This window comes from Miscanthus floridulus, chromosome 18 (assembly GCF_019320115.1).
Source record: "Miscanthus floridulus cultivar M001 chromosome 18, ASM1932011v1, whole genome shotgun sequence".
NCBI lineage: Eukaryota > Viridiplantae > Streptophyta > Magnoliopsida > Poales > Poaceae > Miscanthus > Miscanthus floridulus.
In genome coordinates, this window is record NC_089597.1 from 9,665,325 (window position 1) to 9,684,006 (window position 18,682).

At 46.3% G+C, this 18,682-nt stretch overlaps 1 long non-coding RNA gene across 16 annotated transcripts; it reads right to left on the reverse strand.

Moving 5' to 3' along the window:
* Window positions 1–11,851: 11,851 nt before the first annotated feature.
* LOC136523123 (uncharacterized) lies at window positions 11,852–16,309 on the reverse strand. Of its 16 annotated transcripts, none has more exons than XR_010776120.1 (10): window positions 15,997–16,309; window positions 15,833–15,916; window positions 15,562–15,640; window positions 15,331–15,458; window positions 15,123–15,184; window positions 14,052–14,530; window positions 13,837–13,858; window positions 13,691–13,752; window positions 13,069–13,142; window positions 11,852–12,415 (listed from the first exon to the last, which is right to left on the reverse strand). It is a non-coding gene; the product is annotated as an uncharacterized lncRNA (long non-coding RNA). The 16 variants fall into 16 exon arrangements; XR_010776115.1 differs by having other exon boundaries at window positions 14,052–14,124; window positions 14,496–15,184; XR_010776105.1 differs by having other exon boundaries at window positions 14,052–15,184; window positions 15,833–15,909.
* Between the last annotated feature and the right edge of the window lie 2,373 nt (window positions 16,310–18,682).

Here is an 18,682-nt window from a genome sequence, read left to right on the forward strand (position 1 = left end):
CAATGATGCATAATCTGAGCAATCCTCAGGTCCATTTGATTGTAACAAAACCATCATTGTTAACTTAAATAATGTACTCCACAATGATTGGTAATAATATGGGAAAGTTCTATGCATATTCCATCTATCTGCACTTGTTTTGGTTTCAGTATATCAATGTTACTGTCCGCTTTATCTTTTCCTTTTTTACAGTTGTCATGCAGAAAAATTCTTCCAATAATTAGAAACATTTGTGTTTAATTTGGTAGACTAGTCATCATCACACTATACCACATCCAATCTATAGAGTCAGACAACAGTTGCTAAAGAGGAATATTAACAACCAACAATCGGTCAGTACAAATCAGAAAAACATGCACCTCTACCATTGTGAAGTACATAAAGTAACCCTCTATGTTTGCATCTAAAATGCCCACGTCTATCATTATCAAAGATACTTCAGAACAATCCTCTAATTAGAATCTAGACTACCTACCCCAGGCACTATGAAACATAATTTAAAACAACATCTAAATTTTAACCTAAACTGTCTTCCCCTAGCATTGTCAAAATAAAGTGACCTAACTGTTGCACCTGTATGCATCGAAACCCAAACTTAAAACTGATGACCGCCCATCAATTCAACGATCGATTGCATGCATGATCGACCATTTATGGTGGTCTTAAACTGTCGTTACTAATCTAAAATACTCTACCGCATGTTGACTGATAATACTAAAAGAAAGTTTTATACTTGTTCCATCTATCTGTGTTTGTTGCTGTTTTCACATTTGGTATGTCTCTTCCTAGAACGAATCCACGATTTCCACGAAGGGAAATCCACAGATACGAATTATAACTAGAACATCCGGCGCCCTTCGGGCGCCCTACCATGACTTATCTTTTACACTCTTGAATTCCAGCCCACCTCTGGATGGCCTCTCCGACCGGAAGGCCTCACTAAGGAGGAACAGCGCTCGCTTCCGACTCCGGCCCACCTCTGGACGGCCTCTCCGACCGGAAGGCATGGCCAAACACCACTTCCGACTCCGACCCACGTCTCTGACCGGGGACTGCACCGAACCCCTGCTTATAGCTCTTCTTCCGACTGGCGCAGTCGGAGCCAACTGGGACCAATCGACCTAGGGACGCCTGCTTTGTGAGGACCAGGAAACAAACGGAGCAAGTAAGGCAGGGCACTCAAGTCAACCGCAATACCGAGGACCGTAACCTATACACCTGCAGGACAGTACTGACAGGACATGTCAGAAGAGTGCCTCTACAACCTTCTAGGCATGTCAGAACCCAAGCAGTGTTGTGGGCGCCTGACATTTGCCCTACAGTATTGTGGGCGCCCGCAACTCCCATACCTAGACGAGCACGGTAAAACCCCTTGCATACCTCTAGGCATGAACAGTATGGCAGGCACCGACATCTACCATACTAGAAGAAGACGACGCAACCTCCCACATGCATCTAACATTAATAGTGTTATGGGCGCGTACAATCATCTTGTACCCGACGGCGTAGGCAACAAGACTTAGCATACGTATAGTCTCTCTCTCTCACTTGTCAGGCCATCCCCTTCATCTATAAAAGGGGATGCGCTCAATCCCAAAGGAGATAGATCAGTCCCACAACAACTCGAACAACACACACGATCCGAATGACCAAGGATCCCAACTGAACAACAAATGTTTGAACACTTAGCACATAGCGGAGCTCCCATCACTCTCGGCCCTTCAGACCAGAATTCGATCGGAGCTCTTGTACCCCCCCCCCCCCATCTTTCTCCCTTCTGTTTGTAACCCCACAGCAAACTTCGAGCACCTAGGCTCAGGAATAAAGTCACCGACCGACTCAAACTGGACATAGGGCACGTTGCCTGAACCAGTATAAACCCTGTGTCATTGAGTGTTAGGTCACATCCGATCACAACGTATGGCAAAACTACAAGTATTTACGTGTTGGTCATTTTCTGCACTGACAAATAGTGTATAAGAGATTAATTTTCTGATGAATGCATTTCTAATGTCTGCTTTGCAAAATTGTACTACATGTTCATTGACTCAAATGACAATTCCTATCTTGAGATTATAATTGTGTGCTAGAAATGACTCATTTGACTTCAAAAGAATCCCGCCACTGCATGCCCCTAGAGAGCATTAAAAAACAGGGTAGACAGTTAGCCACTAACCAAAAAGATCCAGAAAGATTTGTACATGAAGCACCTTGCTCAATGTCGTTCCTCATAATTTAGTGCATCATAAAAATTGTAGAACACTGCATCAAACCAAAGTTTCTCCTCCAATTCCAACATGGGCTATTCAAGGCTAGCTGGTTAGTTCAACAATGCTCGCTCAATGTCCTTGTAGCTTCCCTGACCCCGAGGAATGCATCATGATCTTCGGGGGATCCGATGCCATCTGCTCTAAGTGCTAGCACAAGGTATGCTACAGAGAGGCATGCGCAGCCGAGACGGTCCGTCCCCTCCTTCCTTAGCTGGTCGGAATCTTTGATCACCTTCGATCACCTTCGATCAGAGGGACCATCCCTCCCACATCGCCAGACCAGGACGCTACCCACTTGTCATCGACCCCATCATTCCGCAAGAAGCTGCCTCACCAAGGTGCTAATGGATGGAGGCACCAGCCTCAACATCCTCTACGTCGACACCCTCGACGCCATGCGCATCCCCTGGTCGGAACTCTGCCCAGCAGGCTCTCCCTTCCACGGCGTGATCCTAGGAGCGTAGGTGTACCTACTCAGGTAGATTGACCTGCCCATCACATTTGGCAACTGAGCCAACTTCCGCTCAGAGGTCCTCACCTTTGAAGTGGTGGACTTCCCAGGGTCCTACCATGCCATCTTGGGGCGGCCATGCTACGCCAAATTCATGGCGATCCCCACCTACACCTACCTCAAGCTGAAGATACCGAGACCAAATGGCATCATCACCGTGGGCAGTGCCTTCTCACATGCCTTCATGTGCGACCGCGAGCACTTTGAGCTCACCACTACCGTCATCAACTCGTCCGAGCTCCCGTGGCTCGAGGAGTCGTTGACCCCGGTAGTCTCGGACTGCAACAAACCGACCTCCTCGACGACCTTCTGCCCACTCGAGAAAACCAAAGCGGTGGGAATCAACCCCACTGACCCTATCAAGACGGTGTGGATCAGGACCCAGCTCCCGACCAAATAGGAATGCGAGCTCGTCGATTTCCTGCATGCCCAATCGTGATGTCTTCGCATGGAAGCCTTCTGACATGCCGGGCATACCGTGGGAGGTTGTCGAGCACGCGCTGCGCCTCATCCCGGGCTCAAATCCCGCCAAGCAGCGCCTGCGTCACTTCGACGACAAGAGGCGCAGGGCCATATGCGAAGAGATCACCAAACTCCTGGTAGTCGGATTCATCAGAGAGGTATTCCACTCTAACTAGCATGCCAATCCTGTTCTTGTTAAAAAGAAGACCGGGAAATGAAGAATGTGCATTGATTATACTGGCCTCAACAAAGCGTGTCCAAAGGATCACTTTCCTTTGACACGCATACACTAGATAGTCGACTCCGCCTCGGGATGCGAGATCCTCTCCTTTCTGGATACCTACTTAGGCTATCACCAGATTGCAATGAATGAGTCTGATCAACTCGCAACCTCGTTCATCACCCCGTATGGTTTGTACTATTACGTAACCATGCCTTTTGGTCTGAAGAACGCTAGTGCCACCTACCAAAGGTGCATGCAGCAATGCTTCACCGACCAAATCAACCCGCTCGATTAGCCTGATCAAGCCGAGCTGCCGAAACCAACAGTCGCCGTCTATGTTGATGACATAGTGGTCAAAACGGCTCAAGCTTGCGACCTAATCGCAAACTTGGTCGCAACGTTCGCGAACCTCCGAAGGTTCAACATCAAATTGAATACCGAGAAATGTGTTTTCAGGGTTCCGAAAGGGAAGCTGCTTGGATACATTGTGTCCGAGCGTGGCATCGAGGCCAACCCCGAAAAGATCATGGCCATCTCCAACATGGGCCCTATATGCAACGTCAAGGGCATACAAAGGCTCACCGGATGTCTGGCCGCCCTGAGCCAATTCATCTCCTGGCTCGACGAATGGGGGATGCCACTCTACAAGCTCATTAAAAAGACAGACGCCTTTGTCTGGATAGAGGAAGCTTAGTTGGCTCTAGAGAGCCTCAAAGCATCACTGACGTCAGCCTCGATCCTCATTGCTCCCAAATAGAGAGAACCCCTCCTCTTTTATGTCACAGCGAGCAACCATGTGGTGAGCACCGCCTTGGTCGTTGAAAGGGAGGAGATGGGACACCACCTTAAGGTCCAGCGACCCGTATACTTTGTTAGGGAGGTACTCACCAACCCCATGGTCTGGTACCCCTAGGTGCAGAAATTCCTATACACTGTGCTGATGACGACCCGGAAGCTCCTGCACTACTTCACCAACCATGAAGTCACGGTCGTCACTTCATACCCACTCGGAGACATCGTCCGCAACCACGACGCCGCAGGATGGATCTCCAAGTGGGCACTCGAACTCATGGGCCATGACATCAGGTATATCCCCCGTACCGCTATTAAATCTCAGGCTCTCACAGATTTTGTCGCCGAATGGATAGAGGTCCAGTTACCGACCCCGGACGTCACCCATGAGTACTAGATAATGTACTTCGATGGGTCCGTAATGGTGCCCGGCTCGGGGGCTAGAGTGGTTCTGATCTCCCCGGACGGGAGTAGGCTCCGTTATGCCATCCGCCTCCATTTCTCAGCCTCAAAGAACGCCGCAGAATATGAGGCCCTCATCAACGGGCTGCGCATCGCCATTGCGCTCGGCGCTACGCGACTCTACGTTCTCGATGACTCGGAACTGGTCGTCGATTAGGTCATGAAGGAGTCCTCCTACAAAAGCCCCCTCGTGGCAACATACTTCCAAGAGGTGCGCAAGCTTGAGGACAAATTCCAAGGGATCGAGCAGCATCACGTCCCCCGAAAGGACAACAATGCTACCAATTTTCTTGCAAAATTGGCCGCCAGGCGGGATCCATCTCCAAGCAGGGTCTTCATCAACGACGTCCACGAGCCATCCGCACGCATCCTAGAATGTTTGATCCAGACACACCCTGACGCCAACCCGGTGCTTGGGGGCTCCGACCCCGATGCAAAACCGGCGCCCGGGGGCTTCGACCCTAGTGCCTCCATGACGATATCACCCGCTGACGTCGCCGTGCTGGCACTCGATCAAACCGACTGGCGAGTGCCGCTACTCGCCTACCTCCTCGAAGAGGTCCTCCCACCCGAAAGGACTAAAGCTCGACGGGTCTCTCGACGTGTTAAGACCTTCATCGTGCTCGGTGATGAACTCTACAAACGGAGTCCATCGGGGGTGCTCATGAAGTGCATCCCTACCAACCAGGCGAAGCAGCTCCTTCTCGAGGTCCATGCCCTGACCCTAGTGCCTCCATGATAATGTCACCCACTAATGTTGTCATGCTGGCACTTGATCAAACCAACTAGCGAGCGCCACTACTCGCCTACCTCCGCGAAGAGGTCCTCCCACCCGAAACGACTGAAGCTCGATGGGTCGCTCGATGCACCAAGACCTTCATCGTGCTCGGTAATGAACTCTACAAACAAAGTCCATCGGGGGTGCTCATGAAGTGCATCCCTACCAACCAGGGGAAGTAGCTCCTTCTTGAGGTCCACACCGGGATCTGCGGACATCACGTGGCCCCGAGGTCGCTGGTCGGAAAAGCCTTTCGCCAAGGTTTTTACTGGCCCACCGTGCTATGAGATGCAAAGGAGGTCATCTGCAGGTGTGAGGGATGCCAATTCTATGCTCGGCAAACTTATTTGCCGACGTAGGAGCTTCAAACCATCCCCATCACTTGGCCGTTTGTGGTTTGGGGCCTCGACATGGTAGGACCCCTCAAAAAGGGCCCGGGTGGCTTCACTCACCTGCTCGTAGCGGTCGACAAGTTCACCAAGTGGATAGAGGCCAAGCCCATCACCAACATCTGCTCGGAAGAGGCGGTCAAATTCTTCCTCGACATCATCTACCGTTTCAGCGTTCCTAACTGTATCATCACTGACCACGGAACTAACTTCACCAAGAAGAAGTTCCTAGAATTCAGTGATGGATACGGCATCAGGATTGACTGGGCCTTGGTCGGACATCCATGTACTAATGGTCAGGTGGAGCGTGCCAATGGCATGGTCCTCCAAGGACTTAAGCCACGCATCTTTGACCAACTCAACAAGTACGTCGGACTGGGCCTTGGTCGGACATCCATGTACTAACGGTCAGGTGGAGCGTGCCAATGGCATGGTCCTCCAAGGAGTTAAGCCACGCATCTTCGACCGACTCAGCAAGTACGTCGGGCGATGGGTTGCAGAGATTCCCCACGATCCTCTCGAGCCTGAGAATGACCCTAAACCAATCCATAGGGTTCACACCCTTCTTCCTGGTCTACGGAGCTGAAGCAGTGCTGCCCTCCGACCTCGACCACGGCGCTCCAAAGAGTGAAGGCTTTCGACCGCGAATGGGCCATGGAGGCTCAGCAAGACGCTATCGACCTGCTCAAGGAAGCCCACGAGACGACCGTCATCCGCTTCGCTCGCTACCAGCAAACTCTCCGCAGGTACCACAAAAGGAAGATCTAGGGGAGGATCCATGAAGTCGGTGATCTCGTACTCCAGAGGACCCAATCAACGAAGGAGAAGCACAAACTCTCTCCACCATGGGAAGGTCCCTATACGGTGACCGAGGTGATCCGACCGGGTGCCTACCGACTGAAGGACAACAACGGCAACGTTCTGACCAATACTTTGAACATTGAACAGCTACGTCGTTTTTTCCCCTAAATTCGGTCTTACCACTTTTATTCAACACTTGCTCCTGTAAAGCACCCTAGCCCAAACACTATCGACCTGAGTCGCTCGGGGGCTCCATGAGGGTACAATACCACCTCTCTTTTTTACTATCACATGGTAAAAACTTTTCGCCTGAACGAAAGAGCATTCCATTCCTTTGATTACCCTACGTGACTTTGTTTTTACTCCCGACCGAGCGCACCCTGCCACGACCTATGGTTACGAGCAGCCGAGCCTCGCGGGCCACGCCTAGGTTCTTAAAGTTGCAGCCTATGGAACGAACGGGCAGGTGCGAAAAAAGAAAGGATAAAGATAAAGCTATGCTAGGATAAAAAACAAGGAATGGATAGTGATTCTATCACAAAGCAGAACTGATGTATTCAGGGTTTAATGAACGGCGTCGCGTCGGGTAAAAACAACAAGGAGGGGAGGAAGGTCAGCCTGCGCTCAGCGCGACGTGGTTAAAGACGATGGTTGCTGGGGGTACGGTTGCTGGGCACATGTGGGAGCACCATGGCTACGAGCACGGCAACAGGCCAGGCAGCAAGTGTTCCATGTGTGCGCGCGATCGTGGCAACACCAACGGATAGGGCCAGGCAGCGGTGTAGAGCTATAGGGGCACGTACGCGATGGCGACGCGACGGCGGTGGCAGTCGGGAGCCTACGCGCGTGCAGGCGAGAGGGGTGGTAGCGGTGGCAGCAGCGCGATGCCAGCGGCTGTAGGGCGATGACAGCGGCCCGCTGGTGCCGGCCACAGCCAAACCACGGCCAGACAAGCCGACTGGGCTCGGCACCACGGCGCGTGGGACGAGTCCAGCCACGCGACACTGAGCGGCCGCGTGAGGTGACTGTGCGCACAGGCCAGGCATATGGCGTGCATGAATTTTAAAGCGCATCTAAAAACTAGCCTAACACAGTTGAAGCTAAACTACCTCGATCATGCTAAAGAGGGTAAATCAGTCTACCATAAGGAGCAAAAACACATCATTGACCTTTAGCTAGATTTTCTAGAAGTAATTCACCAACATTGCATTGTCACACTGTTTTCAGACTTAAGAATTTGCTGTCTTGGGCTGAATTTCATTTCAAGTTCCATTTCTAAGCTATTAGAAATACTAGCTAGCAATATTATTTTTCTAAGACAAGAGTTGCATTGCCCTCTACAAAGTTTATACTTCAAACATTATTTAGGGTCGCATACATGTTCTATAATATTTTTGCTCAATAAAAATTGGTTTCTAACCCTACTTGATATACATGAGCTATTGAATCAACTTTCATTTAACATTTTTATTAGTCATTTTAGATTACAAGAAATTTATCTACACACTTTATCACATGCTTTATCACATAAATATGATGCTCATGACATGGTTTAGTGGTTTGTTTAGGGTGTAACACCGAGGGTGTTACAATGGAGGCCGGAATTTCATTAGAAACAACATATCCAAAAGATATCGTGCCAAGACTCGTAATTACAGCAGCTCACGTAGCCCGGCGAAGGCCTCGGATAGGTAGTACACATCAACCACATGATGTCGTACAGCCTCCACGGGGTGTTGCCTAACCACAGTCCGATAGCATGCAGTCGGTATCAGAGGTTGCGGAAGGGTATCGCACGAAGACTCGTAACATCCCTCTGCAACCAAAGATACTAACCACTATAGTTTGGCATCAACCATGTTCGACGAGAGCGCAGCTGCTCTAGCATGGCCGAAGGCAATAGCAAAGCAATCCAGGTGCAAGCGAAGGCAATGTCCAAGAAATACTTCATCAACCTCTGTTGCTTGCTCAAATTGCTATGTGGCCTCTGGAGAAGCATCAAGATCGAAGACCAACACCCCCGATGAGTGCTCAAATTATACCAAAGCCTTCGCAACAACTGCAAGATCAAATATGAGCACTTTCAGCTTCTCCGCTGCGACACGCTAGAACCTCCCTATCGACAGCTAGAGAACAAGAAGCGGGGACTACAACAAGTCAAGTATGTAACATAGCCTCCGCACAAGACACAAGGTCGGAGACCAGCACCTCAGCCGTTTCGCACAGACGTGCAGACTCGTACTCAACGTCGACCAGAGAAGAGAGAAGCGGAGGCAAGGGAAAAGAAACAGGCCACGGAAAATGTAACCCTTCGGTCTAACTAGCACTCGTAGCAAGAATCTTCAATAAAACAAGTGTGTAGCCAAACTTTGCAAGGATATTATATCAAAGGAAACAGACATATATTACAACAAAGCGCATTACAAGCGCAAGTATGCAAAAGCCCGAAGGCAATACACGAGGCAAAAATCCAAAAGGCAGTCTTTGAAGAAACAAACACAAGGCCACGAAGGCCGACCAACAAAAACATAAAGCTAATACTAAACCAGAGGTTGAGGCCCTCGCCAGGCTAGCGACCTAGTAAACTCCGCACGTTCATCATCAATATCGTACCTCACGAACGCAAACATATCACAAACATAACACCGGGGGAAAGCTTCCCGCCAATATTGTCATAGTTCACCACTAACATAAATTCCGTCTTGATACATAGTCACAGGACATACGTCCTGCACAGGCCCAGAGAAAGAAACCTGTGCAGGACAAGTTCATAGTTTAGACCTAAAAATATACACAAAAGGGCGGGCGTTTGCAGCACATCGCCTAAGATCAAGCCTAAGAAACTAGTTAAAACCTAGGCATTACACCTCCGGATCAGCAGGGGTAGGCGTAGGCTCCCTAGACTTTGGGACCTCAGCAGCATGGGAGGGAGCCTTCGGGGACGGTGCCTCTGTAGGGAAGAGTGCACCCCAGCAGTACCAGCGAGGCGACTGTGTTGACTTTGTCAATTTCGAGATGTGCCGGCATAGTCTTTTAGACGTGCTCATAGGGGTAGGGTTTGCGTACGTGTGTTCATAGGGGTAAGTGTGCGTTCGTGTTGAGCGTCTGTACTTGTGTAATTCGCAAAAAAAAACCATTATATAGAATCCTAAGGTTAATTTTGTACACCTAAATGCCACAGCTTCTTAATACAATCCTAAGGTTATTGACTGGGGAAGCACAACAGTCAAGTAGTCCTTGCAATTCTCGTTGATGTTTTGGTAGTATCCTGCATATAAACTTTTTTATTAATGTTTTAAGCTACATTTTTGTTGACCGTATATGGAGAAAAGTATGTATTTCCGAGAGAAATTACCTTTTGCAAGGAGTTAGAACCTCTTTATAGACGATATTCTTTGTGATTATATCCACTGTCAATTTCTTCTTCGTCTTCCCCTTTTTGATGTCCTTCTCAACAGTTGGCACGACCAAGATCTAATGTTCGATCTTGCCGTGGCTCTTGATAGCGCTACATATAACTGACCATGCGAGAACTATTATTTTCCATTCGATTAACAAGTAATATCCTGCGACCATAGTTTTATTATTTATGGAGTTGGCATAAGAGACGTTGAAAAAATAACCATTATATTGTCAAAGGGAAAAAAATATTTTGCAAAATAATAAAAATACAGTACCTGGACGAAACGTTGAAGTTGATGAAAGCAGATGTTTACCGATCGAGCGTCCGGGTAGCACGCACACGTACTGCCTGGATGAGACGAACTGAATTCGCACAAGCACAAGCACGCACACGTCCGGGCCTGTTCGCTGGTTGGGGCTGGTGCTGGTTTGGGCTGGTTGGTGCTGGTTTTTTGTGAGAGGAAAACACTGTTGACTGGCTGGTTTGGGCTGGCTGAAACCAACAAGCGAACAGGCTCAGCGCGCCTGGGTTTGGACTCTGAGCGCGCTGCATGAGGGCATGCACCGTACGGCCTGCGGGCGGGCGTGGGGAGACAGCGCAGACTCGGTCTCGGTTCCGTAGTCGGGCGGGCGCACACACAAATTACTGTGGACGGAACCTCCCCACACTTTTTAGGTGGTAGAGTATATAATATAATAAGGTAATAGATAGATATAAGATCGTTCACCAGATTGTTTTTCTCAGAATATCTGATAAAACGTGTCGATATCAACACGCGATCGAGTTGGCCGTCACGTCACGGCAACCACCATCGTGCTTTGCCCTGATGAAGATGACTGTCAGGAGATCAAGAAGCCAGCTGACGGCTAACTCCGACGCCATCCACTAAGTAGAAAACGATTTTTAGCAACGGTTCGATTTTTTTGTAGGGGCGGCTGGTGATGGAGCCGCCCCTACAGTGGCGTGCTCGGGTGCCCAGACACCAGCCGCCCCTACAAATGGAACAGCAGGGGCGGCTAGTGTTACGAGCCGCCCCTACAAATGGGTTTCCACGGCGATCTCCGACGCGATCATCGTTTCCAAGGTTGCAAAATCCCAGCATCGCCATGGTCGAGATAGTCGCGTGTGTTGCCTTTAGAGGTAATTAAAGAATTAATTCCATGCTTTTTTTTTCTAATAACGCGTGTGTATTTCCCACACTTTTGACCAGGGCACCGGTAATGCCAGAGGCGCTAGCTAAAGTGTTGATAGCTCAAGTGTCGATGGCCGCATTACTGCAGAGCTCGCCCGCATGCAAACTGACACTACCCTAGCAAAATTTTTCCGTGACGGACGAAACCGTCAAGGAAGGTACCTAAAATCGTCAGGAAAGACTTTCCGTGACGGTTACCGTCAGGGATAACCCGTTAGGAAACAACTATCAGGGAAAGTGTAGCTTCCCTGACGGAAAACCGTCATGGACCATTCTGTGACGGTTACTGCCGTCAGGAGAGAGTTTTCTTGACGTTTTTTCCTTTCCTGTCACGAAAAATCTTTTCTGTCGGCTACTTCACAGTCAGGGGAGATTCAAACTTTCTCTGTCAGCTACATACCGTCAGGGAAGGTTCAGACTTTCCCTGCCGGTTACAGTACAGTCAGGGAAGGCTCACGTCAGTAAACCACATCTTTAATATTAATAAAAGCTCATTGGACTATTCAAACCATAGCCAATCCTTTTCACATAAGCTCAATGAACCATTCAACCATAAGAAGGCAATAAATGTTATATTCAAATGTCTCAATACATATATCATCATCAATAAAATTCATACATCTGGCAACATGTGCCAACCTAAGTCATACATGAAGCAACTGCAAGTCAGCAGTGAACCTAAGTTGCTAGATAAGTCATACAACTCTCAGTACGAAGCTACTATCTCCCTAAGTCATAAATCAGAGGCAGCATGAGCTACAAGACAGCTACAGCACAACCAACATAGTCTATACATTCTAGATGGCAGTAGCTAGATAATATTTATAGTCTATGCTGCAGCACAACCAAGACAGCTACAAGACACGATCAAAGGTTTGTGCATACTGGTTACTACCACAATACTTCTGCTCCACCAGACAGGCCGATCAAAGATCGCTGCCTGATGGTTGCTACCAAAATACTTTTGTTCCGTAGCACACATGCTGATCAAACATGCTGGTTGCAGCCCAAATGCATATTACCATGAACAAATATGCTGGCTCCACAAAATACTTCCAACCATCACTAGTCAATGCCATCATTGTTGTGGTCCAGGTTTGCTGAAACATGAGGATCCATCTTCAGTTGCCCTCTACATCAAAAAGAAATCATCTGAATATATTTACATTTGGCACATGAACCATGAAAGATGGAAACAAGAGTTATATTCATGTTTGGTGCGTATATAGTAAATCAATACTTGTAGGAACATAAAAAAATCAGAATGGTATTAGTTGTAGGCTGATAACCGTATCACCAGTAATGTAACCGTTATTGTGATTCAAAAGGGCTAGTTAATTCTGGTGGTATGCCTATTTGAACCATTTGACAAATGAGCTGCAAGCAAAGTACCAATATGATTCATACATATTTTGTGCATAACGGCTGCAATCAGATAATTGACCAAAGTAGAATTGTACCCGAAGTACAGCCTGCTAAAACAGTAACTAACAAGCATTCTAACGGTAACTAAAGCATTAAAAAAATAACCTGATAATTAGTAGTTACAATTTTCTATAGACCAAATAAACAACTAGTAATGACAAGCAGTTTATCACACACATAAGCGGTCCATAGAATGTCATCACACCCTACTAATTTTGCAATAGCTAAAGTCTCAATTTTTTATGAGAAGAACGTCATCACAGTTATAGTGATGTAAGGCAAGATATCAGAGGAAAAACTTATTGGCTATTTAAAATGTCTATCATTTAAGTGAGGTATGGAAGGAGATGGCAGCAGCACCTGGACAAATCTGAGATCGACAATTGGAGCTCAAGCAAATATAATTAAAATCAACGCTTCCCCTTTCCCACCTTCTGTACAAGTAGCACAATTTGCTTCAGATAGTCAGATTATTGTGCCATGTTGTACAAAAAGTTAGATGTGTTTCAGTATTCACGCCCCAATTCCATTCACTGAAACAAAACTATCCCAATAAAGTTCAGTATTTATTGTCCAAATTTAGTCTTTTAGCATCAGTGAGAGAGTATACCAAATAAGATAAAAATAATAATTGAGAAAGGACTTGTCTATGCAAGTAAGAGAAATTATTGGAAAGTCCATGGATAAGTGCCATAAGTCCTTGCAGCGGGAAAAAATGCATGTAAGACAACAAAAACAAATCTAGTATATACAATCTATTTATTAGTGTTTCATTGCAAATGGCACCAATCTTAGTATAGACAATCTGATACTTGTGCAAACACTATAAATGGCACCAATCTTAGTATAGACACTCAAGTTATTTCTCAATATAGAAAGCAGTTTAGCCATATGGTGAAAATAAAAGAAGGAAGAACATTATCATAGTTTTGAGTGATGGTCACATAGGATGGTTAAAAAAGTTCAGAAATTAAGAACTTACCAACTAGTACTTCACGATGTCTATATGATTTGAGGGTGGCAGGAAGGAAGATGGCAGCAGCACTGGAACAGAGTTAAGTTGACGAAGCAAGCTCAATCAAACATCAGACTATGATTTCCCCTATACAACTGGTGTAAACGATTTACCTCAGGCGAAAAGCAAAAATGTCTGCAGCACATGGTAAAAAAATATTGGTATCCAACTTCCAAGCAAGATATATGAGATAAAAACATCAGAGTCATGCAAAATAAATCTGGGACACTTAGAGAATGTTTCTTATATGATTCCTATTAGGAAAGAATTGGTTTGGGGTAGTGTCGGAGAATCAATGAAATTACATGGAACTACTATCTAAAATTACCTCAGCAGTTGCAGCTTGGCATTAGTCTTCTAGGATCAGTGGCAAGAACTTTGAGTTGGAAAAATCCAAGCTTCTGTAAGTTGCAGATACAACGCATATATTATTCACTTAGAAGGGTACAAAAACCGGTCGTTAGAATATATGTTGAGATTTAGTTCTCTCCCAAAACAAATTAAGACCAGATTAGCAAGGACCAGGAATTGAAAGGGTGAGGGTGATGCTCACCACTGGTGCTGCACCACATGCCCAATATATGTTGAGATAATGCAGATTTCTAATCTAAGAATGATTGTGCAGATTTGTTTTCTAAGAATAATGTGACTAGCAACTACTTCAGAAGCACCAATACCACTACTGCCAAATACAGGATCTGTAATTTTGAAGGCAGAAACCAGTTCTGTAGGCAGAAAAAAATGGCAACAATATAGAACTAGATCAATTTACCTCTTAAGCATAGTCTGGGCAGTAGGCACTTCAAACTAAGAATAAAGAACACCATGGAAATCAGATGATGTACAGGTCACCTAGAGCTAACATGAGTTGCACCAAAAATGAACAGTAGTGCATACTTAATAAAAACTGTACACCAAAAATCAGTTTTAGAACCCAGATTTGTTTTATAAAAGAATTCACCCATATTAGTATGATATTAGAAATGAGTATATTCACCCATAGTAGGCATCAGGTTTTACATTTAGAAAAGCTAGATAGATACAGCTAGCATAAACTTGGATGAAGTGAGGAGCGGTCCATAAAAAAAGAGAGTACTGATACACATGCAACGCATTTACATCAGTTGTAGTGAGTATTGGCATGATCGATTTGGGGGTAGAGACTATAGAGTTAATGATCTTATAATTTTATTAACTACTAAGGAGCTCAGCTCATTTTTGAATTTTCCTGGTTTGATTGGCCAGTTCTGAATATGTTGAATATTAGTAATTACCAAGAAGCTTATCTCATTTTGGAAATTTTCCTATCCAATTGTTGTAAATAACACATAGTTAGTTGCATTAGACAAAAATAATCTGTGCACCATACAGCAGAACCAAGCACAACCAGGGATATCACCATTGTGTTGCAAAGATGGGGAAGGCCTTGGACATAGGGTGTTGGATGGCACTATGCAGAAGCTGCATGTTTGTAATAAGGCACAGCTTAGTGAGGATAAAATACACATCAATAGGAGAATGACTTTACATCAACATTTGCATCCGACAAAATAAATGTGTACTGAATCATCATCATGCATAGTACATTAAAAGAATTAGGAACTGACCGAGGTGACATTGTTAAAGCACTCATGTCGATCGACATGCCCATTCTGCTCCGGCATCATGAATTCATGTTCTTCTGCCTCACCACAATTGTTGTAGCTCTCTCAGAACACAGGACTTGCTCCCACACCTCAACATATAAGAAACTCTTAGTGCTTCCTACCAGGTTCTTGGATGACAATATGCAGCTGCTAATACACATCCAGCACACATGTTTTGAGTAGGCTACTCACCACACAATACAAGGCTATTCAATGACCATCGTTGTTGTCCAAGTTGGTTGGCATGAGACGAATCATCTCCAATCCCTCCCTACATCCGAAACAAGACAAAAAAGGAACCATTCATGATTCATTTACTTTAGACCAAAACTAAAAACAAAAACTGGTGTAAATTAAACAAGCACAATTTGCTTCAGACCAAAACAAACAAAAAAAAGAAATAGAATTTTCCCCATACAAGGAAGAACAAATTTCGTCAAGAAAGAGCAGAACTACACATTACCGACAATGCTTCAGCTGGTGTATGGCAGCAGCAACAAATTTCCAGGTGGTCCCCGCAAAATCCCAGGCACCAACAGCCTACACACTAATGGGTATGCAGATCAGATCTGAAGCCCCTCTTAGGGGATGAGTTCAGAGGGAGAGAATAAATGGGAAAAGGCTGACCTGCTTGCCACTGCAGCGGCGAGAAAAGGAACAAACGCGGAGGGATTGGTGGCGGCGGCGCAGGTGGCAGGGGTGGTGGCAGCCGATGGATGCGGCGGCGACTGTCTGTGGTGCAGTGAGGAGCAGGAGAGGGATGGGATGGGGACGGCTCATGGCTGCAACTGCGGTGAGGGGAAAGGCGCTGCGACCGCCGGATGGCTTCAGGCGGTGAGGTGCAGGTCGAGGATAGGGTTGGGGGCAGCGGATGGCTGGAGCTCGGTGGAAGATGAAAAGTTTGGGGAAAGTAAAGTCACGGTGGCGCGTGCGGAAATAATTCGGCCCCTCCCTCGCGCTTTCTTTGGTTGCCCGCGCCGCTTGTTTCTCTGCTGCGTGGGTCAGCTGCCCACTTGCAGCGCGCAGACGGCGCCACAATTCGGGGTCAGGCTGCCCGTGACGGTGCCCACCGACGCGAGAGACTTTCCCGGACGGGTTTTGAGCGCACGCGAGCGATGCTCACGTGCCCCTGGCAGAAGGTGCGCAGCCGAGGGGAAAGGTTTGCACCGTCGGGAGAAAAGTGAGCTGGGGTAGTGTGAGAAAGCGGACCACGACCGGAGCAAGCAGATCACTAGCCATCATCAGCCTGTTTGGTTCGGTGAGTGACCCCACCCAGAATTAGTGCATCCATCATGTGTTTACTCTTAGTAGGATTGGTTGATGACGTGAGTTGTTTGGTTTAGTCAAGGACCGTGTTGTCGATCCGACGGTGGTTTATAGAGGAATGAGTTGGTGCGTATTTATACTAGGGAGGGAATAGGTTGATGACGAACTGCTCGATGCTGTGACTCAAACCAAACGCCACGAGCAAGCTTGGATGTAGGTTTGGATTGTTAAACATCTCGTCGTTCGGCAAACCACACACGTCGATATGCCTTGGCCGAATCAGCTCCTGTAACTGGGCAGAGTACATCCATGGAGAAGGTCAATCAGGCATCAACTCACCTTTGGCTTAATTTGGTTATTGACAGCCTCACACGAGAGGGCCGAGGTTGGTGATTGGCAAAGGCCCTATTGGGAATTCCAACCTTGCAACTCCTCCGCTGCTGCTGACCATGCTGAAGAACTGTCGGCAGGCATATCGTTATAGCATTAGTTATGAGACCAGGAGTTGGGTGCATGCTCTATATTAGACCCATTAAGATGCGTCTGTGTCTTATTCAGTTTTTTAATAGAAAATTACAATACCAAGGATGAATGCCTTAGATTTGATCGAGGAAGGAAAATCTATATTAGTTATGACAATAATCTTGAAAACATTATGGGACTAACTAAGGCATAATGAGTATGAGCATACAATACTTAGTCCATTTCATACAACAAGAGTTCTTGGAAATTATTTATTACAATACCAGGGTTCAAAGTGCGATAATTAAACAACAGAATGAAAATAAACATCTAGCAGAAACGATACAAGGATCCGTCGATGCCCACCAGAAGAATCCTCCACACAAGAGTTAATACTCAAGCTGCACCTACAACAGGGTAAAATAAACTCTGAGTACACAATGTACTCGCTAGAATTACCCGACTAGTGGGAATAGTTTCCCGACTCCAAGGGGTATGATAGGCAATATGGGTTTGTTGTTGTTTACACCAAAATTTGGGAAGAAGAACGCGGGAACTCGAAGCTTCCAAGCTACAATATGATGTTTCTTACTTTGAGCAACGGGTTACGTTTTATCGGCTGTTCTACCTTGATCTTGATCGTGCATAGTACGCGGTTAAGGCACATATGATCTTGGAGAGGTTTACTGGCTAGTTAAATCTGGTCTATAGTTAGCTATTATGGCTGTAACAATCCGGTCGATCCCCACTGATGGCACTTTAGATCGGAGGATGCTAGTTGGTAGATTTGTTCTCGATCAGGCGTGACCCTAACTGTTTGCTATGCCTGTATCGGCTAAATAGCCGATCACCTATGCTTTAACGCCTATATTGTGTCTCCAAGATTCTGCTAAATGTGAATAGATCTGTTTGCTTTAAGGGTTTGATTTGTTGTCTTTATCACGGCTGCCATCGATCCGGTCGACCCCACTATTAGAGATAGCAGGTTAAGTCTGATGAGTTCAAAGATTTGTCCATGTTAAATAGTCGATTGTTCACATGTTGTAGTCCTTTTTCACCTGAATTGGCTATTTCAGCCGATCCGCCTGAACCTTCACGCATATAGCATGTCCTTCAGAAAGCATGTCGATGTATAGATGGTTTTATGGATTCTTCGGTTTTAGTTTGTTATTATCATCATAGCTGCCATTGATCCGGTCGAACCTCACTATTGATGGTAACATATTAGATTCAGAACGTTTGTAGATCCATTCGTACTAAATAGTCGATTTGTTCTCATGTTATCTCCTTTCTCATTAGATTTATCGGTTCAATGCTTTACACTGGCAATATGCACCTAGCTGATGATTTTGCTTATATCCATGTGCATTGTACCTATCAACATAAAATCAATCGTGATCCATGAGCTTCATAGTCCGTAACAGCCGATATCTTTGCGTATCAGCCGTTTAGTCGATTTTCCCGTCTGGCTGCTCCCGAAGCGGCACACTTAGAACTATCTGTGCAAAGACCGGCATGTTCCACCTTAAAATACTGATAAACTTTCTCTTCTTGTCAATTGCAGGTCAAATTGACTAGCACGCCT